Below are 24,489 nucleotides of genomic sequence, written 5' to 3' on the forward strand. Positions count from 1 at the left end.
ATCATTCATCCATTCATTCATTTTTTGTTATTTACAGATTGAGTGATAAATGTGCCGCCATCTGGAAGCAACAGGCGTCCCCTGATGTCGTGCCCTTGACAAGATCATGGCAAGAAAGTCTATAATCTAAAGTTGAGCACGGCTTTTGCAACCCGCTGTTTACATTGGCGCTGATTGAGCCGATCGGAGCCGTCCCTGAGGCGGCGAGACTTATCATTCACCGCAGAGGACCCGAGAACTGACAGAAGTCGTTCCTCCCCCCCCCCCCCCCCCCCCCCCCAAGCAAATTACAGCCAGGTACACTAAATGTTCCCATCATCTCACACCTGCAATACAAAGACAAACAGGGGACTTTTTCTCTCTCTCTTGCTCTTTCTGCAGGTCTGCTAGATCCTGCTTCATTAGACGTGCAGCTGTTGAGTAGAAAGGCGGTAGAATGAGAGAGAACCCAGGAGAGGCTAGCAGACATGTGACAGATGAAGAGAGAGAGGGAGAAAGAGAGGGAGCGAGAGAAAAAGGGAGGGAGGAAAACTAACAATGGCCTGTCATTCTGAGCGGCTGCCAAGCGATGCCCATAATTGATTGCTCGTCCCATTTTCAAAAGCTTTCTAGACACGGACACACGCACACACACAGACTGTTTGAACATAGACTATGGTAATAGAGGATGAATCAGTGCAAATCACAGACTCACACACCGTGAATTTGTGAAATGGAATATTTAGGTTTATAAAGGACAGTTCTGACTCTACATTCTGATTGGATGAACCGTGTTTGAGGCCGTTATGATGCAGATAAATGCACACCTGTGACTTCATATTCTATATCAAAACACCAAGTTGCATAGTTAACAGCCTACTGTTATGAATAGTTTAATTTGATGTTAAAATGAAAATTCGGTCGTTACAAACTTTTATGACTTTTTTTTTCGTTCTGTGGAACACAAAGTAAGTTGTTTTGAACAACAACAACAATATAAGTAAGTAAGTGGGTCCAAAACCAATTTTTTGGCCATTTTACACAGAACACACTAGTTATTTTTTTATATAATGTAGGATGTAGAAAGTGGCCCACACAGCAAAAGCTAAAATAATTTATAATTTTTTAAAAGATAAAAATATATTATTTTTCCTTACGTAGCAGCCATGTCAGTCCAATCTTCACAACCAACATAAGAATATTTCACTGCTATAAAATGAAGGCCTGGGAGTGCATGAGTTTAAAGGTAAATTATATATATATATATATATATATATATATATATATATATATATATATAATATATATATATATATATATATATTATATATATATATATATATATATATATATATATATATATATATATATTATATATATATATATATATATATATATATATATATATATAAATGAATAACACAATTTTACCTATAATTTATTCTTAGTATATATAGCACACATCAAAAAAAGCATAATAAATGGGACTTTTATTATGTATTTTATTTATATTAAACTGTTAGTTCACCCAAAAATGAAAATTCTGTCATTGATTACTCACCCTCATGTTGTTCCACACCCATAAGATCTTCGTTCATCTTCGGAACACAAATTAAGATATTTTTCATAAAATCCGATGGCTCAGTGAGGCCTCCATTGCCAGCAGAATAATTAACACTTTCAATGCCCAGAAAGCTACTAAAGACATATTTAAAACAGTTCAAAACAAACAATTCTTTCATGAAGCTTTACAAATCTTTTGTTTCGAATCAGTGGTTCGCAGAGTGTATCAAACTGCCAAAGTCACGCCCCCCAGTGGTGAGCCATTGAAATTTCGAAACACTTATGACGTAACGAAGCCTCGTTTACTGAAATCACGTGACTTTGGCAGTTTGATACGCGCTCTGTACCACTGATTTGAAACAAAAGATTCGTAAAGCTTCGAAGCTTCATGAAGCAGTGTTTTGAAATTGCCAATCACTAGATATTGTTGAATAAAGTCGTTATTTTGTTTTTTTGGCACACAAAAAGTATTCTCGTCGCTTCATAGCATTAAGGTTAAACCACTGTAGTCACATGAACTGTTTTAAATACATCTTTAGTACCTTTCTGGGCATCTAAATGTGTTAATTATCTTGCTGGCAATGCAGGCCTTACTGAGCCATCGGAATTTCATCAAAAATATCTTAATTTGTGTTCCAAAGATGAACGAAGGTCTTACAGGTTTGGAACGACATGAGGGTGAGTAATTATTTACACATTTTTGGGTGAACTAACCCCTTTAAAGTCTCAATGTAACAAAAGGAGTGGATTAGCAAAACAAAATAACAAATGTAGGGCGGGTCTTGGTTCAATACGTCAGTCAATGATTGGATGGAAGCAGAGCTGAATGTGAGCTTGCAGTTGATTGTAAAAAAGAGGCGGGTTTTTTGTGGATGAAATGATTGGAAAAGTCAGGCATATGTCATCAGAGAGAAGTCTGTTGATTCAATGGAAGATTGTGTTATGACATTTTGATTAAAAATTTCAATGTCCAAAAATAAAAGAAAATAAAAAACATGCATGGATGATTCGTTCACGACAAGATCAATAACATGCATTCAGGATACACGACAATGACGTACTAAAAATGGAAAAGTTTTTCCTTTGCGTTTTTCATGTACAGACAACAACATTGTCAAAACAATCCCCATTCACACGGATCTGCGAAAACGACTAAACGCTGTATTCTGCTGCCAGGCCAGTAGTTGGCGATATCACTTTGTAAAGAAACTCTATAGACTGAACACGTAATACGCATGCGCATGACGTCATCATTTTTACAAATTCACATTTTTGTTGTTTACATGGAGACAATAACGGTATTATTTTCAAAAACTTGCACTTTGAAACACGTTTCGAAAAGTTTCATTTTCAGGCCCCCAAAACATTGTTGTCGTGTAAATGTACGGCCAAAACTGTTTTTAGTTGAAAACGGTGTCATGTAAACAGCCCCTTAGAAAATAAATGAAATAGACTGAAGTTCCATTTCATGCTGCGATCATTAGAATTTTTTATTGAACATTTAATCAAAATTTGTAATAAGTTTATTGAACATTGGTGTCTTTTTTTTTGCTAATGCTACGGTATCAACAGGTCCATAAAATCCATAAAAAGTATGGATTTCTCAAACAGTACCTCAAACGCTCTCAGCCCAGTACGTCATAAACTGACACTCGTGTTTAGTGAAAAGAGAAGACATGAAGATGTTTGGTTGTGAGAGGTCAGCAAGCAGCCCAGTGCCTGTTTGTTAGCGTGTAGGCTAGTTTGTGCTCTGTTGGATGACTTAGCCTGCAGCTCTCTAAAGGGACGTCGAAATCTCCCAACCATATACCTGCTTTAATGCTGTCTGACATGCCTGGGCCTCAAAGAACGAGCCTGCAGCTCAGGTAAGTCTCTGTTAGCCATCCGTATGCACGCACACAAACACACACACACACACACCGGGGAACGCATGCCAACGTACACGCACACACGCTTGTTTCCTCCCTCTCTTTCTCGCTCCGTCTCTCTCCTCTGGCTTTCCCTGTAGCTCTCTGGCAGTTTTGCGTCAGTGCTGGAACCGCAGGGACGGTTGACATTTCAGTCTGGCTATGTTTCTAGTCCCTGTGATCAGAGCCATGCTGCCTCTACGAACTTAAAGGTCACAGTTGTTGTTTGTCAAAATTTCTAGAAAAAATAAAAAGGTAGAGCGTGTGTGCTGGCAAACAGTGCATCACATTCTCTTTACTGTTAGCTGATCTTAATGCACAATATGATTTGCTTCCAAAATAATTATACCCTAGTACATAAAAGCGGGCCAAACAGAGCTTCCCACATCGTAATGAGATTGAAACTGCAATGTTAAACACAGTTGTGTGAAAAAACATTGCCTTCAGCTTTTAATTTGAACATTTTCTCTCTATGAAATATTATGTACACATTGTTTAAAAGTATTTTACTCTGTGCCTTGTAGGTTATGGTCTTTTAATCAGCTATGAAACTCTTTTAGTTACATAACAGTTTTATCAGTTCTCTCTTTTTCTTCTGTTGAAAAGTTTTAAATTCTTAAAAAAAAAACAACCTAAATAATAGATTATCTGTATCACTTGCATTTCCAGGCATCATTAAGAATCTTATTACAGATGTAATGTTTTGCACTGCACAAATGAAGATATGGCAGCACATATGGCAGATATACTTGTAAAACTTGTTAATCGTTTACTGTGGTTCATCCAGAACTATAGTTGATATACCTCAGATGATTTTATAGACAATTTTTTGATGTTCATCTGTTCTGAGTGTCACAATCTGAGTGTGGTTTATTCAAAGGGCCACCGATCCCCAGACGTTGCAATTTGCCACATATATATGTACTGAGATATATCATGTTGTAGGGTTTTTTGTGTTGATTTTTTTACTGTTTGCTATTTTCTGTTATTAATTATTTGCTCCCTAATTTTCTAATGTTAATATAAGTTAAAGGGTTAGTTCACCCAAAAGTGAAATTTCTGTCATTAATTACTCACCCTCATGTCGTTTCACACCCGTAAGACCTTCGTTCATCTTCAGAACACAAATTAAGATATTTTTGATGAAATCCGAGAGGTATATGACTCGTTCATACAGCAATTTAACCGACACTTTCAAGGTCCAGAAAGGTAGTTGTTCAACCTTAATTTTATGAAGCGACGAGAATACTTTTTGTGGGCAAAAACAAAACAAAAATATTCAACAATCTTCTCTTCCCTGTCATTATCCTTATGTAGTTGCCTTTTTAAACAATGTCTTTAGTACCTTTCTGGACCTTGAAAGTGTCAGTTAAATTGCTCTCTAATGTCTATACCTCTCGGATTTCATCAAAAATATCTTAATTTGTGTTCCGAAGATGAACAAAGGTCTTACGGGTGTGGAACGACATGAGGGTGAGTACTTGATGACAGAATTTTCATTTTTGGGTGAACTAACCCTTTAAAGGCACAATATGTAATTTTTCGCCGATAGAGGTCGCTTATTTGAAACAAAGGCGTAGCTTGATGATGCCTTGATTTTGTGGAATCACGGCAGGTGTTGTCTTCACGTCTACAGCCGGTGGAAAAGAATCCGATGAAACTCGGGCAGAAATCATATTCATGGATGAGCTAATGTATTAAAGATTTATTAACATTACTGTAGTATGAAGCAGGGTGTGGCTGAAAGCCATTGGAGCGGAACGAGGCCGCTGGAGCGATTGCTAAATGAGAGATGAGCGCGACACACGGCTCGAGAGCAGTGGAGCTTTTATTATGCCGCAGTCGACCACTTCCGCTTCTTCCGGTCAAGCGTATGTGGGGTAATGCAGCCCTGTTTTATCATATTAGACACTGCAGTAAGCTAGATCGATATTAGGCATGGTACTTGCGGTAAATCAAGAAAACTAGATTTAAACAGTAAGACTTACTGTGTTGAGCTATATAACAATACTTAGTTTTCTGTTGATGAGTGTATCGAAACAGTTGCTCACCTGACTAATAAAACACATAATATATTAAAGCGTCTTTGGTGTTTCCATGGTTTCTACAAAATAAAACCAGAAATCGAGGGTAACACGGGTATGTTGTCATTGATAGGCGACACACGGACACCGTCCGTGTCCTGGTTAAAATTGCTTATTTCTCTGGATTTAAATATTCTTGGAAACATTTGGCATAATGTAAGTAGCCTACACAAGTCAACAAAATATATAACATTGTTCTAGTGGTTTTTGGATATTTTAATCTAAAATCTACATATTGTGCCTTTAAAAGTCTTGGTAAGGACTTGATCTTGACATAATTATTTTTTTATACTGTACAAACTGTATATTCTATCCCTCTCCCAACTCTAACCCTACCCCTAAACACAACCCTCAGAGAAAACTTTCTGCAATTTTACATTTTCAAGCTGTTTTCCTCAAGGGGACCAAAAGAAGTCCCCACAAGGTGAAAAATTTCTGGTATTACTATCTTTTGTGTTTGGTCCCCATAACGTAGGGACCACACACACACCTCTCTTGCTGTAACAGACATTATATATACAAAGGAAGCAAACTGACCACAGCAATGGCAAAGTACTTTAGAGCATTGGGCTGAACCATACTAATGTATTGCTTTTGGGAACCATGTTCGAGATTCAGCCTGTCAAACAGGTGTTCCATGCAACTCTCTTTCCCAAAGGACTGATTATGTATCAGCAACAGATATCAAACCTATGAGTCCTGGGTGTACGATAGAGGGGCGGTGTGTACTGGTGAAGGGTCCATGCTTGTTTCATGCACATGCACAGATTATCCCATCCTGTTCAGGGCCACACTCAATGAGTGGAAGTAGAGAAATCGAGGCGGATGATATACGACACGTCATATTTTTAGCGGAGGAGAAGGACAGAGTGAACCTCCAGGGAGTGCTTGATGATCTCGTCCTGAAGACTGTGGCCCATTCGCTCGCTTTCCCTCTCTTTCACATCGTAGCTTCATGCATCTGCTCTCTGCAAGAATAATGAGTGAAGAGAGGAAAAGAATACCATGTTGGAAAGAGGACTGTGTGTGTGTTCCTCTGACAAACTGTTGTCCGTAAACAACCTCAAAGATAAACGTCTTCCATCTCATCTCCAAACACTTGCACACAAAGAATTTCCCTGCCTGCTTGTTTGAAGAGAGCACTGCTTCATCCCCAAGTCTTCCAGCGGGACCTACTGGGGTGAGTTGGAGGCAACAGAAAAGGCTTTGAAAACATTCCAGAAAAATCATCCCAGACCTGCAAGCAGAGCTTAAGAGGACACACACAGAAATGTCTCAAAGCTTTGTGGATGATGTGCAGTTTATATTCCTTTTTTGACTAGAAATCAATGTTTGAAGTGAGAGTTTGAAACTCGTCTGAATAATGCCACTGTAAATGTGCATAGTGGACTGATTAAATGTTTAATTTTGCTCAAAATATGTTAAAGGAAGTCGTGAACGTGCCTCAGAGGTTTTATGACTGATGATATCAAAAGAATATTGAACAAATAACGATGAATTATAAATGAAGTCACACTGCCTCCGACCTGTCCTACACCACTCCATAAGACCCAAGTCTCAGCCTCAGATAAAGGCAAAACAATATCGTTATAAGGTGACTTTGCTTTAATGTTGGAGAAAGCCAACAGCACAGCTCCTCGTTAACAAGATAATTAAATGGCGCAAAGTCGTTAATTCCCTCTGTATAACCAATCATTGTCAGGGCTGACCATATAAGCCAATCAGCTTTCAGTATCACGGCGTCGTCAGGTCAGACCTCTACCTCTCTTGTTGTTACAACGGAAACTTTTGAGTTTAGCCAAAATTATCGAGGAAAAAAAGTGAAACCGAACGACAGGGACATATATACATTTTCCACAATGGATTATGAAGTTCATCTTCGAATAGGTGAGTAGATACTGGATAAAATGGAGCTTTCCATTCGTGTATAAATGCGTATTATTATCATATTCTGTATATGACGCTGCGTGATTTGTTCCGTTGATTTGTGTTTGAAGAGACATTAATAACATTTGCGTCATTATTTATCAGGACTATGTTGGAATGTCAGTAGGGATATTATATGTGTATGTTAGCATAATTATTCAACTGTTTAAAAAAAAAAACCTTTATTTGTCAAAAGCTGTTACAGTCAAGTTTTTTGATTGAATTTGAATTTGTATTTGAGTGTAAAAATAGCTGAGCCAATCCAGTTTGTCAACGTCTGTCAAAAGTCTATTTCTGCAAGACTAACTAGCCCCTATATTAATATAAAATAATAAATCAAATATATTCTGCAAAAAAGAAGCCCAACAAGTTAGGTCTGAGTCAAATGAAGAAAATTTCTTTCTCTTATGCTTTCCTCACTATACACCTTTTCCAGTGCATAGGCAAACACAAACGCTCAAATTGCTGTGCTAACCATTATTATTACGGCATAAAGAATGGCTGTCGTTTTTTATGGGGGCCTGAGACTTACATTTGTTTGAACATTTATTAATGAATTCGTTTTTGCAACATCATTCAATGATTAATGTACCAACCACGGTCCCATATGGTACAGGAAAGTTAAATATTACATTTCACCCTCTGTGCAAAACATTCAGTAGCTAACAAATTCTAGAATGTACAGCCAAATTGCATTCCTTGTGTGGAGGAGAAATATTAAAGATTCATATTTGCATTTTTGGCTGAAAAGACTCAACTTTTGAACAAAAGTTTCACTCTCCCTGGGTATCTCTAATCTGTGTTACAATGCAGCCAGAAATCTCTGAGTTTACAATCTGTCCAGAAAAATAAAGAGCGATAAAGCCTGGGGCAGGCCATCCGTGTTTATAACTGCATGTATTTCCTCATTTTATTAGCAGAGATAATCTAATCCATATGACACAGAAATGCCCAGATAGGCCATTTGGGTTTTTTTTTTTTTTTTTTTCTTTCTTTTAACACATTTATATTCTTTATTTGGTCGCCTAATTACAATATTGACAAAAAAGAAATGGTTCTGCTGTTTGTTCAGGTCAGTTTTTCATGTGTAACTTTTTTGAATATATTGAAAAATCTATTTATGTAGAACATTTTATATTTTAATTTTAGCAGCTCATTTAACACACATAACCCATATATTTGAGTCAGAACTTAGTGACAGCTCGTAGCTACTTAATCTGTGCGTCTATGTATATACAAGTCACGCTCTTATCTCATTGGTTATTTTGAATCCAAATTTAGTTCATGCCGACACATGCATAAATCCCAGAACCTTACATTTTGTGACATTTATTTGGGAGGCGAATATAAATCCTTTTTAATCCAATGCATTTAGGGGGATTGAGTAAGAATGTATTGTGCCTCGCTGGTGTTGGTGAATCAGCCAGGGTGAGGTGAGGTGTACCACTGCTCTGGGTTTATTGAGAGCTTGTTATCTATTGGCTCTGAGTGGTTTGTTTCCCAGCAGCATACTTTCACCGGGGTGTATTCTTCAGTTCGTGTGCGGTATGATACCTGGTGACTGTGTGTGCGTGTGTATGTGTGTCTATATTTACTGTTCACCAGATGAGCTCTGATCAGGAGATGGACCATAGAATTGAGGTGGGAGGTTTGTGTGTGTGTGTGTGTGTGTGTGTGTGTGTGTGTGTGTGTGTGGCTTATTGGGAATTTGAAGTGTGATTGACAGGGGAGAAGTCTATTAGCTGAGATTGTTAACTCCAGGGCACAGTAGAGGCTGTTATCGGCTGCAGACAGCCGTGAAAGGGCCCGGCTGATTCACAGGAAAGCCATTGTGCATTTCAAAGGTGTTGTCTGAGTGATTCGGGTCTGGGCTGACACCAAAGAGAGGCAGAGAGAGAGCAAAAACACAGGAGAGAATGTGCTGGAATCCACAATGATCAATGGACGTTTAGACATCCCCATATACCCCCTCTCCCTCCTGCCCGCCGTCTCTCCGAGGAACTCGTGTGACAGTCGTGGATAGAAAGGCTAGAGTGAAAGGAGAGCTAAATGTTTAAAGTTAAACTGGAGTGATTGAGGCGGTTTGTCTGGCTGCCTGCTCGCATTGGTGTGTGGGCTGTGATTGGCATTACATTGGAGTCATCCTTCTCTAGGATGGCCGCTTGTGTCTGACTGCTGCTCGCGGCAGTTTGTCCATTAGGTGTAGAAAGAATTGAAGTGCATCACACCTTAATGTAACTTGACTGTGGGATATATATTTGTTGTGAATTTGTGTGTATTAGGTGCATTGGTGGCAGACTTCAAAGTCTCCTCTTTTCTTTGGTAATGATATCATCATGAACAAATTGTTCTTTTGAGCGTGATCTTATTTAATCTAGTTTGCAAAAAATTGGTCTGAAAGATTTGTTCACAAATCAGACTGAATAAGTTTGAGTGCTTGTTAAAGGGATAATTCACCCAAAAATGAAAATTCTGTCATTTACTCACCCTCAAGTTGTTCCAAACCTGTATGAATTTCTTTCTTTTGTTGAACACAAAAGAAGATATGTTGACTGTCGGTAACCAAACAGTTGATGACCATTGACTTCATAGTATGGGAAAAAAAAATAATATGGAAGTTAATGGGGCCCATCAACTGTTTGGTTATCGATATTCTTTAAAATATCTTCTTTTGTGTTCAGCAGAAGAAAGAAATTCATACAGTTTTGGAATAACTTGAGGGTGAGTAAATGATAGCAATTTTCATTTTTGGGTTAACTATTCCTTTAAGGCCTGTTCACACCAAGAATGATAACTATAACGATAACTAAAATGCTTCCCAAAAGATTTTGTGAGACTGTTGTAGGTGGAACATGGTCCCCCAAAAGAATAGTTTGCATTGTGAGAGAAAAAATAAGCCCATAGAAACATAATTGAACAGAATAAAAAAAATGTATTTTCATTTACCTTTTCCTGGAATTTTAAAGGATTCGTTTGGGGATTATTTGCTTTAACTCTGTAAAACTAATTTTTACATTCAGGAGTAATGCAATAGTGGCCTACCTATTTTCTTCTGATGCCATGTGGCCAGTTTCCATCTTTCACTGTCTCTGTCTACATTTCACTCTCTGTCTTTAACTCTCTATCGTTGTATCTGTTGAACCTTGTGACGTCACAGGTTGTAGTACTGCAAAATGAATGAACGAATAAATGAATGTGTGAATGAGGAATTAATATATAGTGCTTTAGGGGCCGTTCACTCAGAATGCGTTTTTCCAATCTACTGCACTTTTCCCTTGTTTTTCAATGTACACACATGCTAGATGGATGTCTTTAACCGTTGCGCGTGGGTCTCGCATCTTTTGCAGCGTCTTGTGCATGGCACAGCGTTCTAAAAACACTGCGCTCAAGTTAAAAGAAGTTCAGACAGGACCACTTAAATTACTTGAGTTTATTATTGAAACACAATTTATCTTTGGTGGTATGGTTCCTTATGGGCGTTCTTGCTCCAAAATTAATTGAACATACAAGAGCTTTAACATTAACCCCCCGGAACCATCAGCTTGGAAATACATAGACAATTAAGACACTTAGTAATGTCTTTAAAAGCGAACAGTGGTAATCGTGTAGATATGACAGTGGGACGTCTATACTGTAGCTTGGTTATGAGGATGAGTGTCTCTCAGCAGTGAGGTCCATGCCAGCCGGGACTCGAAAGCCTTAGTGATCTGAAACAAAAGAAGACGACAACCAGAAGGTGCACAGTAATATGCTCATGCTTATAATGGGGAGGGAGGGTTGCGAGCAGTTTGAGCATACTTACCGAGCAGTAATGCCACGTATATATATCCTGTGTCTAATAGGAGAATGGTAGTGATTGAAGCGATTTGCTAGGTTGCAGCACTATGCCTACGTGGCCTGACTGAACTAACGCTGCGCTCGATTTTAACTTTAAAAAAACGCATCTCTAGACCTTGCCCTTTTTTTTTTTTTTCTATCTGAAACTCGCCTCTCTGTGTGCGTGCTTTGAGTGTGTGCAGATCTGCGCACAGACAACGGCACGCGAGTACCGAATTGAGTTCTTTTTTGTCTCTTCTTTTGCTAGAATGGTTTAAAATCACTTGAATGTGTAAATTGGCAAGATAAAACACATGCAAATGATAATCTTTCACTCTATGATGGTTAAATTTTGCAACTAAATCACAAGTCACATCCGTGCCAAACTGTGAGGTCAACTATCATCCGTTTAACCCCTAATATCTATAAATATGCTACATTTATATTATAGAGTCAACACTGACAGGATAATCAGGCACTCACACCTCCTATCATTTAAGTTTTCATCTACTTTTTGCTGTCAAGGACAGAACTATCCGACAGTGTTACATTAAAATAATAAATGAGTGTTTTACGCACTACTTGGTGTCAGATTTTGTCATATTTATTCTGTTTTATTTTTGTACTGTTGATTATTGTCTCATCCAAATGTTTCTGGCTCTCTCGCCTCCTCTGATAAATCAGCCCTGGATCATTCCTGAACTTCTTCTGACCCTGAGAGATGCAAACGCAGGGGTTTCTAGATGACAAAGAGGAAGAAAGGACAATGTAGATAGATCTCCTGGACTGGTGATCAAGTGAGAAACAGCTGGGGGTTTTTGTCCTTATGTTCTTACTTATGCGCATTGTTACTCGGCGTTTCCTTTGCTACACTGTTTGAATCTACAGTGATATGGCAAAAGAAATAATAATTCATCCGAGTTGTGAGTTTGCAATCTAATTCGAATGTGATGGGATAAGAATCAAATCAGCAAATCATTGGTAAGAAAATATGTTTTCTCTTTATGTGTCTTCGAAGTCTGCACAGAAAACAAACACAAATACAGAGTGGCAAAAGTAGTCAGATTCACAAACAAATTTCCTCTTATGAGCCAGATCTCTTGATGAATTGTTCAAAAAGACTAATGGGAAAATGGTTTCCATCTCAGGAACCTTTTACACAACACTTTTTCAACTAAAAAAGTTTTGGGGGCCTGGAAATGCAAACATTTGAAAACTGGTTTCAAAGTGCAAGTTTTTGAAAACAAAACCGTTATCCTCACCGTGTAGACTACAAAAAGGATCATTTGTGAAAACAGTGATGTCATGCGTATTGCGGTGATGTCATTTGCTATTTAAACAACGTGGCTGAAACTAGCAAAAAAACACTTGTCGCGCCTGGTGCCGCATTGCACCGCGTGTATGATAGGGCCCAAGGTTAGCTATCTGAACAAGCCACACCATGTTTCCTGAACACAAACACTTTCCTCTCTTTGCTATCCTGTTTGCAGCTGAAACAATTCTGCTATCAAGCTTAAGTTAGGGTGTAACTAGTAAATCAATCTTAGTTATACTGACTCTAGGCTTGTCTGAATGTTGCGATAATTACTATATCGGCTTGTCATGCGATATATGGACATGACCTTGATCATTTTTGGTGACGTGATATTTGGCCTGTTATATTTACATAAAAATGAGGTGAAAGTGGGGCTCAGGCAGCTCCTCCATGCACAATGGACACCATCAGGAGAAGAAAAGGCATTATAGTGTTTTCCTGACAACTACAGGAAGTCCAAATGGACCCGGTTTCAAAGTCTCAATCCACTGTTCCGGTGCAAATATAAATGTTACCGATTAGCATTAGGGCCATTCACAGAGAATGCGTTTTCTGGGCCAAACACGCTTGCATAACGATCTGAAATGATTTGGATTCGTTCGGACCGCTCTGTCACTGAATTATCTGTAGTTGTTTCTTGGTCAGTAACAACAAATACAGAACAAATTGCTGTGTTTTCCTGTGTTTCACTAGTTTACTTTGAACTACGCAGCACGGCCCAGTGGATAACGGAACGAAAGCTTAAAGGAGCTGCGCGTTTATTCCCGGTCACCATTATTAAACAGCGTTGCAACATCAAGTGAGATTTGCGTTTCAAATCGACACACACCTCTCGGTTACAAACTACAAATCACTCGATGATTAAACTAGTTTTAAATCGGATGAAACAACCAACATTCCCAACAAGACTGAGGAAAACATGAGAAATGTGCCATGAATGAAGATAGAAGACTTTTAAATCCCAAAATCACCACCCTTACAAAAATTTACCATGAATGAACTTTGTTTGTGAAAATGTGGAATATTTATATTGAAAACTATGTTATAGCCAATTATATTGCAATATTTATTAGGTGGGTAGGGGAATATATAATTTGTGTCTTTGTTAAGGTGTAGTTTGTACCTGTGTTTAGCCGTTTTTTTTTTTTATAGGCCTATATAACATATTATAATATAATATCATTTGACAATGGTCCATGTATGGTTTTACCTGTGGTTACCAAGTCTCAATATGAGAATATTTTCATTTAAGCCTAATAATTAATAAAATAATTTTACCAATAAGTCACATCTGTTGCAGTGTCTCATACATGTAGTGTGTGTACACATAGGCACAAAAAAATGTAATTTAAACATTTTTTTTCCCCCCATTAAAAAAATGAATGAATACTTTTTTTTTTTTTTTCTTCATCAATTACAAACAAAACCATTATGCACATCCAAAGGTAAGAATGAAAAATTGACATTTCAGATTTGTTGATTAATAGGGTGGATTCTAGTTTTGTTGTGTCATGTTTCATGTTTGTAGTTTTAAAACAAATTTTGGTCAGATTTTGTCACATCCTTTTGCATCACCTTTTTATAACTGGAGCGTTCTAGTTCTAGTTTTTTGCGAGTGTTGTATCACTCATATTTGAAGTGTAGATGGCTTAATTTATTATAATGGAACCATTGTAGGTTGTTGTCACATTGTGTTGCTCACTTGCAGTGTACACCAATTGATCATAATGGGTCTGTTCTAGTGCTTGCTTGCAGTGTAGACATGTCAAAGTTCAATCTAATTTCGTTGCATCATGTCTCATCGCTTGTAATGGGAACTAAAGTTCACTGAATATCTCTTGTTTTTGTTTGTTGTCATGTTCCTTGCTTGCTTGCACAGAATTCAGTCTAATTTTGCCACATCATACCATTTATAATGGTGTGTGTTTGTCATGGCGAATTGCTCACTTGCAGTATAGAAAACTTTGATTTATAATGAGAACATTTTTTTGGTTTTGTCATGTAATAATGGTTGTAATGTGAGCATTCTACTTTGGCTGCAGATGTTGCATACTTGCAAAGCATAACTAGTACACTTGGTGTATTTTTGATCATACGGAGTGTCGCTTTAGAGCAAGAGAGAACATGCTTTACCATTTGAAATCTTTCTCTTTTTTTGTTCTCGTTTCAAAAAGCATTCAGCGACATGCACAGCGCTTCAAAAATCATTTCCGCGACACAGCAGAGGGATTGAGAGAGACATGCCACTATTTTTCCATGCTCTCCCTGCAGCACAGAGCATACTGTTCTCTAATCAGCTGCTCTCCCTGTGAGTTCGCCTCCACTGATGGCAGAATTGGCTCTCTGGAAGCGAACACTGCCTGCATTTTGTTGACTCTCAGCGGTGGAAAAAGCTTCATAAATTGAGATGCGTTCTCTCCCTCTCCCTCTCTTTGCCTCCTCCCCAAACACATAATCGCTGTAAACAAGCGCGCTGAGAGTGAGTGCATGTGTGATTTGGATGTTGTCATGGTTTATTTTCCCCGGTTAGAGACGCTGCCAGCATCATCGTCATCCTCCCTCGTTCTCTTCCTCTCCCCACACAACCGTCGTGGCAGCAATTTCTCCCGCTGTCACAGCGCAGAGGCGGCACCTCTCTCCCTCTCGCTGGCTGTCCGCCCGGTAATTTCTTTTCATGCAAGCTGCAAATGTTTCTGTTGCTCTGACAGTGGGTAGACAGTAGATTAAGAGAAAGGAATTGCAGAGTGTGGAGGATACAGCAGCCCATCCACCTTCAACAGGAACAGACTGACTGCACGCACAAGCGCAGATAAGACATCGGGCTGACTGGAGAGCACCGGGCCACTGATCGCTGTGTGATTTCACCCTGCGAGTGCAACGGATGCTATCCCACAATCATAAAGCGAACTGAAAAACTGAATGCTTTTATTAGACTCAATATACATTAGGCTCGAGTACATGTATTGTTTTTTACACAGCTGGTGTTACACAGCTGTACTGCCCAACTCCCTCATACTCAACCAAGATAATGTCTTTCATAAAAGGGTACTTCACTCCATCTAAAGTGGCCTTAAAAGATATTTGGACAACTACAGCAGTCTTAAAAATTTGTGAATGCCTTTGCATGGTGTGTGTATATATATATATATATATATATATATATATATATAATTTTTTTTTTTTTTTGATGCTGATGTTGATGCAAATATCTTACAGAGCAGGGTGGCCTTTGGCAGATAAAAAGCCGCTGCACAATTAATCATTAAAAAATGATCTCGATTCAAACACACACATCCTAAATGACAATAATAACACCAAATGACAAAATCACACCAGAACATTCAAATCTGCATTTGAAATTTCATTGAAAATTTCATTTCAAAACGTATGTCCGCCTATGGTCCTCATTGGTTGCCCGCGAACAACGTCTACTCAACGTTACAAACACTGTAGCTGGTTTGTGTTGAGAAGATGCGGTTTTCTGCTCTGCAAAAGAAAATGATCTTTGTAAACACTTCTAAACAATGAGGATGTGACAAGTCAGTGGTTAAAATTACCACAGTATAACCTTTTGACTAGGGTTGCACCGATATAAAAAATTTGGCCGATACCAATAACCGATAATTCTTTATATTTGAAAGCCGATAACCAATATATTGGCCGATAAATCTAAATCAAAGGTTTTTTTAATATAATTTTTGAGAGCCTGATTACAAAAATAAAAGTTTCACGATTAAAAGCCATGTCCCAAGCACACAATTATAATGTTCTCATTATAATTTTATTTAGTTTGTATGACAGACTTGCGCTGCTTATGTTGCACTTAACTGTATTTTCATTTTTGAAGTGATTTCAATCATATTTCAAGCAATTCAAAACCATCATTGTGGACAGTGCGCATCTGAAGTGTCTCAGCTGAAGGAAATAGTCCATTATTTATCAGCTTTATTATATCTGCCAAATTTTCTTACCTTGCCAATAATGATAACATTAAAAATGAACATATATCGGCCTATACTGATATGGTGTCCGATATATAGTGCATGCCTACTTTTGACAATTGCTTCTCAAATCTGAGGTCTAAATGTGGATTTACAAAACGCTTATTAATGATGGGACAGTACCCACTTTATTTGGACCGACTTGCTCCTCAGAATCACAGCCTGTAAGTATGATTAATTATTGATGTATATATTTTCTATCAGGTGTTCAAAATACGTAGTTTTGTGTTTTATATTGTGTAGGTCTATGGCTAACTTATTACTGTCTTACTGATATAGTTCTGCTAATCAGCTGTGGGCCCACTATTACCTAAAATTGGATCCATTAATGCAGATTTTTCTGTTGTTCTTATTACTTTGAGTAATGATAAAGGACGGAGCAAGATATGTTTTACAAACTTTAATGTTACATCAGTCACTCAAATTGGTGCTCAGCTAATGTGCGCTGGTATTGATACAGTTAATGATACAGTTCCCACATGTGCACTGCAATAAATTAGAAATATACACATTGGTTTGTTGATGATGGACATACGCTTGTTAATGCTGATGGTGAGGAATTACAGTTGCAACATCTCATAATGCACGTCAAACTGAGTAGCGTATCTCTGAGAAATGTCCTGCTCAAGTTGTACTTGCGAGATAGGTTCGGGTTGAATAACTAGTTCCAGTGTTATATCATCGGACTCGCACTCGGATTGATATGGTAAACTCGACAGCATAGTTACTGTCTTTACAGTGATCGCTGAGCTTTAGGAAGACTCCGGGTCTGAAATTCAGCCTTTTGTTTCCGACACACTCTGTAACGGTACACCAATCACCAATCAGCAGTAAACCTATCTGGCCAATCAGAGCAGAGTAGGCTCTCGGAAAGGAGGGATTTCGAGAGACTGAATCTTCAGACGTGTTGTTTGAGAATCATTGAAAATGTGGTGATGTGCAATGTATATTATGAGAAAATGAAAGAGTTTTTTGACCTTTGATGCATGTAAACCTGTTATAGTAGACCCCCAAAACAAAATTAAGAACCTTTAAAATAGCATAATATGGGCACTTTAAATGTCTGAATATCTTTGCATGATATTATAAAATATTAAACCAAGTGGCATATATTTTAAAGAAAGTGTATGGACACTTTGTATGCAGAAACCACTTTGTTTTATTTTTTTGTTTCTATGATTCAGTTTAATTCAGACATTTTAAGTGCGACGTGGCTAAAAGTGTCCCAATATACCTTTTTTGGGCCACTGTATGTTAAATATGAAAATTATAGTTTTTGCTTGTGATGTTACTTTCTACATGCATTAAATTTAATCTTATCAAAAGACATTTACATATACAGTAAGACAGATAGATGGTTCATAGAGAGGGTGGAAAGGATATGTAAAACTAAATATCATTTTTGGTTCAATAAACTCTGACTAACCTAATAAGTGGTCCTTAGGGAGGGAATTGTTATGACCCCTGTAAGATAGACACGGTAAATGTATAATTCAAAACAGTTAATGATCATGAGTCAGATTCTTGAGTTTTCTCATTGTGTTCCTATTAAGTTGTTTCCAGCGCGCCCACTCCATCATAAAGATCTGTGCGGATGTACAGCATCAGCCTCCGGCTCATGTCCCGTGGGTCATTTCATTCAGCAACCACAAATAAACTTAGCGCTCTTTCTGGATCTCCAATGAGGAATAAAAAGAGGATTTTGAGATATATTTAGTTTGATTATATAGCGAAGTGTGCCCTCACTTTTTTTTTTTCTTTTCTTCCTCTCTCTCTGAACAACTTTGGAAATCTCATCTCTGGTGTAATACGTTCGCCATGTCCAATTCTCAAAAGGCAAAACGCTGTAATCTGAAGAATTTATAAGCGACAGTACAGCATTTGTGTGCTGGTATTTACACAGGCATCTTCATAAAAACTCTGGAATATTCAATGACATTTCAAATCAAGCGTAGCCTTAAACATCCAATTTACTGTCACAATAACTCAGGGAGGCGCAAGGAAACGAGTAGAGAGTGTAACTATGACAACATACATATGTGTGGACGCATGGGGTGAGATTCAATATAGATGGCAGGATGCAAGGATTTGGCTGAAATGAACTTGTGGCGGGGAGGGAAATGAAAGTAGCGATGGGTGGAATGAGTAAACGTGTGGGTCCATTTCCTCACGCGGCAATGGGATGGATCCCTAGATTAAAGCTTTATGTGGGAAAGAGGGGATGTGGGCCATGGCCTGGCAGAGACGATAAGAGAAGGCCTACCCTCACATCTCAGCAGATGCATTATTGATCAAGACTACCGGTAGCTGAGGGGTTCTCCCATACGGGCTTGGCCCCTCTGGTTGTGGGGCTTTGCAGAAGGATGGAGACCTGCTGGAACTATCATAGGCTTTTGATGTTATTACCTGCACTCATACGTTAAAATGCACGTGGAATTTGATCTATGTCCAAATTCTGGAGTTTTGTAAACGTTACTGAAATTTTATGACATTTTAAAAAATGATTGTCATCCCAGAAGGAAATTCTGTTGTTCAGAGTTTCTTTTATAGCTCAGGAAAGTTCTTACTTGCGCTACCAATTAAAAGTTGTGGTCAGTTAGAAGTAATTAATACTTTTATTCAGCAAGGATGCATTAAATTGATCAAAAGTGACAGTAAGGAAATTTATAATAGATTTCTAAAAGATTTCTGTTTAAAATAAATGCGATTCTTTTGAACTTTCAGTAACATTTTACTGTTCCATCTTTAATGTATAACTAGGAAGAAATGAGTAACGCATTATTAACACTCTAGTAACTACTATTAGCGAACAAGAAACTCTGATTAACGAATTAGTAAGTAATAGTGCTTTGTCAAATAGTAGTTCACTATTAGCTAATCAATAATTACTATTTTTTTTTTAATGCCTCCCAGAGGACGAAGAACTACTATATAAAGGTTCATAATTAACATGAATAATGCGTAATATATAATTAATTCTGGTCACACTTTAATTTAGGGTCCAATTCTTGGTCCAATTCTTAATTCATAACTATTAACTATGACTTTTGCCTCAATAAACTCCTTATTACTGCTTATTAATAGCTAGTAAGGTTATGTTTAAGAATAAGGGATGTAGAATATGGTCATGCAAAATAAGGCATTAATATGTGCTTTATAAGTACTAATAAACACAGCCAATATCCTAGTAAAATGAAAGCTAATAAGCACCTAGTTAATAGTGAGAATTAGAAACTAAAATGTTACATTAATTCTAATGTGAAGGCCACAGTAACCCACTAGTAATGACTGAAGTATTACCAAATCCTTTAGAAGGAATTAGTAGTTATTTGGATCAGTTCTCTAGTAATGACTGAAGTCATAGTAAGCTTTTGAGGTTTTTGTATGTTTTTGTAAGATTTTGGATAGTAATTCCTTCCGATGGATTTTGTAACACTTGAGTCATTACTAGTAGGTTACCATGATCTTCACGTTAGAGTACTGAGCCAAATAATTAGTAATTCCTTTAGAAGGATGTAGAAACACTTGAGTCATTACTAGTAGGTTACCATGATCTTCACGTTAGAGTACTGAGCCAAATAATTAGTAATTCCTTTTAGAAGGATGTAGAAACACTTAAGTTATTACTATCCAAAACCTTACAAAAACCTTAAAAGCTCACAATGATTTCAGTCATTACTAGGAAGTTATCATGCTTTTAAATTTAGAATACTGATCCAAGTAATTAGAAATTCCTTCTGAAGGAGTTGGTAATACTTGAGTCATTTCTAGTGGGTTACCATGGCCTTCACTTTAGAATTAATTATACATTATGCATTATTCACATTAATTATGAACCTGTATAGTAGTTCTTAGACGTTCTCTGGGAGGTATAAAAAAAAATTGTAGTTACTGATTAGCTAATAGTGAACTACCACATTCAACTGAGCACTATTACTTACTAATTCATTAATCAGAGTTTCTTGTTAGTTAGTAGTTACTAGAATGTGCATTACTCATTTGTTCCTTCTGGAGTAGTGTTACCGAACTTTCTGTTCATCAAAGAATCCTGAGAAGAAAAAATGTATCACAGCATAATGGCCGATTCAGCTTTGTCATCACAAGAATAAATTACATTTTAAAGGTGCAATATGTAAGAATTTTGCAGTAAAATGTACAAAAACCACTAGGCCAGTGTTATATGTTTTGTTCACTTGAGTACTTACAACATCCCAAATGTTTGCAACTATTTGTAAGTTGTGAGAAAATTGCACTTTTAACCAAGGCTCTGGGACGTGTGAGGAGTCACCTGTCAATTGCGTCATACCCTCGGTTTCCGTTTTATTTTGTAGAAACCATGAAAACATGTTTTATTGTTTAAATCTAATTTTTTTTTTTTTTTTTTATACCATGCCTCAGAGAAAAACACTATTTTGTGAAGTAGCTAACATAGCATAATCAGATGCAGCTTTATTTTTAGTAACAGTAATACAGAATTTTCTCCATCATACAATACGTTTTAAAATTAATTGCATGCCATTTATCAACACAAGCCATCCAGCATTTAATATGATATTCTAAAATCAATCAAGCTTACTGCAGTGTGCAATAAGTGTCTCACAACAGCCGCCGAGCGAACGCACGGAGTAACATTGTAACATCATTTTCAGCACACTCAAATGTATCTAATATGATAAACAGAGCTGTGTTACCTCATACTCATGACCGGAAAAGCGGAAGTGGCGCCGGCGACTGTGGCATAATAAAAGTTCCTCTGCTCGCGGTGTGTGTTGCGCAATCGCTCCAGCGGCCTCGTTCAGCTCCCACAACACTCGGTCCTGCTCTGCTTCATACTACAGTAACGTTATTAATCGCATCCCATGAACATGATTTGTTCCCGAGTCCTATCCCAATTCTTTTCCACCGACCGTTGAGATGAAGACCACATTGCCCAAGATTCCGCGCTTAAACTTGGCGTCATCAACCTACGCCTTTGTTTTGAATAGACCTCTAGCGGACAGAAAATATTACACAGTGCACCTTTAAGTATATTAAAATCGAAAACATATTTTACAATATTACTGTTTTTACTTTATTTTTAAGCCTTGGTGAGCATAAGAGACTTTTCTAACATTAAAAAAAAATCTTACAGACCACAAACCTTTGAAAGGTAGTGTAAATCTTAAAGCATCAACTTTGTCTCAGATGTTTCTGCTAAATGATTTAGTAAAAATAAAATGAGACATTTGTGAACAAGAATTAAAGTGTAGAGCTCTCACACTCACAGTTTTGCACTCAACATTTGGTCTACATTTTGTCCAGTTGCTGTTAAGGAGAAATTTAGATATCACATTTTTTTTTCTTATGGGATGAAGTACAAGGTAAATCTAGATTTCAGGTATGGTTTTTCAATTCTGTAAAAAAAAAAAAAGATTCTGTGCTCCCAGCAGAAGACAAAAAAACAAACAAAAAAAAACAACTCCAAAATAGTTTAAAAGCTCCCGGTACTGTCTAGCAACCTTGGATTTTAACTAGTGTAGAAAGTTATAAGGAGCTCAAAACAATCTTTTAAAAGTTATCATTTCTGTCCCATAAAGTGTGTGCACATAAAAAGAAAGTAAAAAGTTTTAAAGGAGATCTGTAACAGAGGTCTAATCAGACTCAAGGTGTCAGTTTCTCTCTCTTTTTACACTCCCTCTATCTCCCTCTTTCTCTCTCTCACTATCAGTCTGGGAGAGTGTGCTAAGATTCACTTTTTCCTGTGCCGAGGCTCTTGGCTTTCCCTAGATTAATTGAACAGACCCAGCTGTGCTTTAATTAGTGTTAAAAGATCAATGATTTTCGATACAGAGATGCCTGCTGTTAACCCCTTCCTGCCCACCATGTTTTTTTTTAATTTCCCATGATCCCTCCATCTTGTCAGTTTGGTTCTCACTATCAGCAACCTGTAGTTCTGATCATATTTACAGCTGTTGGCATGACTTTCGAATCCCATGGCCTGATGACATACAAACACATGCACAAATCACAAGATGTTGCTTTGCTTCTCGCCAGGACAATAAATGTTCCTTTAGCGGCAGGTCTAATGACAATTAAAAAGAGTTAATTATTTCTGCCACAATGATCAAGAGCATGTTAGGCATGAGGAAGAGGGAGCGTGCGCAAGGAGATTTCCTTTAACCAGTGTAAAGCCTGAGGCATTGTAAACTCTCTGAAGGGTTCTTTCAAAGCTCTACGATTAATATAAATATAGTAGGATGCTTACAACAAAGCATGACACCCATCTAGGCCCTATCTATTTTCTAAATGCATGTTATTGATCTTATTGTGAATGATTATGCCTTGTGTATATGCTTTTTTGATGTTGTAACCTTTAATCAAAATGTCATAACTCGATCTTCTGGTGAAAATGACAGACTTCTTTCTGGTGACGTACGGTGGACTTCTCTAATCATTTCGTCCATTTCGTCGCATTCATTTTTGAGCACAACGGTTACATCTTGAAATCCAATTAACAACCAATAGATAGAACCAAGATCTGTAGCTTTTGTTTTTATCATGACTTGAAAATAGTTCATGCAAAAATGAAAATGATCATTATTTTCTCTCTCATCCACATCCACAAGTTTCATTTTTGTACACTGTAAAAATGATTTCATAATTATATTGTGATTAAAACGGATAAAAGTATGTTTCGCAAGAAAATACTATTTCAGTCTTTCTACTTCAAAATTTCACATTTAATTAAATCTGTTACTTGCCATTTCTTTATAATTACTTGGGAAATTTACTAGTTGTTTCCAAGTAAATCCTACACCATTTTTTTTTTTTTTTGTCCCCCCCCCACACACACATATGTCTTCTGCTTGTTCACCTGACTTGCACCAACGCCTGTCCTACTACAACATAGTGCCATTCTATGTGTAAGTGAGTAAGTGTGTGTGAGAGACAGAAGGGAATGTGACCCACTGTATTTTGTGCGAGGGTCTGATGGATGTGTGGTGACACATTCACTTGAGTCCAGATCCATCACGGTAACTGGAGAAGCTACAGACGCAGGGAAATTAAAAGTGGAGCCCTGAGTGGCAGGGGCCAATGGCTGAGGCTAAATATGGACTCTGCCAAATAATTACTTCGGTGATTGGCCAAAACACCTTCAGATCTTCCGCACCGAGAGTTTCTTAATGGGACTGACTTGCGTTGTCTGTGATTTCCAGAAGGCTTAGGGATTATTCAGGTAGCATTCAAATCTTAACACCACTACAATTAGCAGTTTAAGTTTGGAAGTAATGTGCTTTTGCGGAGCCATAAATTTTATGTGGAATGAGAATTTGTGCCCTCATGAGATTTTAAATGCCATTATGGCATATATTACACAACAAAGACTAGTTATTGATTGACCAGAACAGGTATAAGAAAGAAGGGTTAACAAACGTGCTTTTTGAAGTTGATTCAAAGTAATTTAGTGACTCAAGCATCCCTTGGATAAAACTTTATCTGTTTTCACTCAATTCGCAACATTTGGTTTAGGTTACAGAGAGGCCATTTGCCATGTCAGAGGTTTATAAAGCTGATGGATCAGCAAAAAAAAAAAAAAAAAAAAATTAATCAAACATTGAATAAATAAAGTGATATAGGGGTCCAAACTAGTCAGTTGCAGCAGTTTTAGATTATTTACAGTATATATATATTTGCTGACACAGCTGCCTCAAGTTCAATTCAACTTAAGTCTATGACTGCCAAAGCGCAATGTCACCAAAAATCATGTCATATTTCTGTATAAAAGGTGTGTGCGAATTGCGAATGTACTGTATGTGTATATGGGAATAAATATACTCTTGTTGTAGAGTAGAAAAGGAACATTATATTTTTTGCTTCTTTTGATTTAATAATTCATCCATAAAATAGCTCTATCCAAA

At 37.4% G+C, this 24,489-nt stretch overlaps 1 long non-coding RNA gene across 1 annotated transcript in view; it reads left to right on the forward strand.

The window, feature by feature from the left end:
* The first annotated feature begins 3,240 nt into the window (after positions 1 to 3,240).
* The window catches only part of LOC127524741 (uncharacterized), a 71,981-nt gene continuing 50,732 nt past the window's right edge, over positions 3,241 to 24,489 (forward strand). Inside the window, exon 1 of the long non-coding RNA XR_007933157.1 lies at positions 3,241 to 3,407. This is a non-coding gene — a long non-coding RNA (uncharacterized LOC127524741). The remainder of the gene's footprint in view (positions 3,408 to 24,489) is intronic.

Source organism: Ctenopharyngodon idella, chromosome 13 (assembly GCF_019924925.1).
Source record: "Ctenopharyngodon idella isolate HZGC_01 chromosome 13, HZGC01, whole genome shotgun sequence".
Lineage (NCBI taxonomy): Eukaryota > Metazoa > Chordata > Actinopteri > Cypriniformes > Xenocyprididae > Ctenopharyngodon > Ctenopharyngodon idella.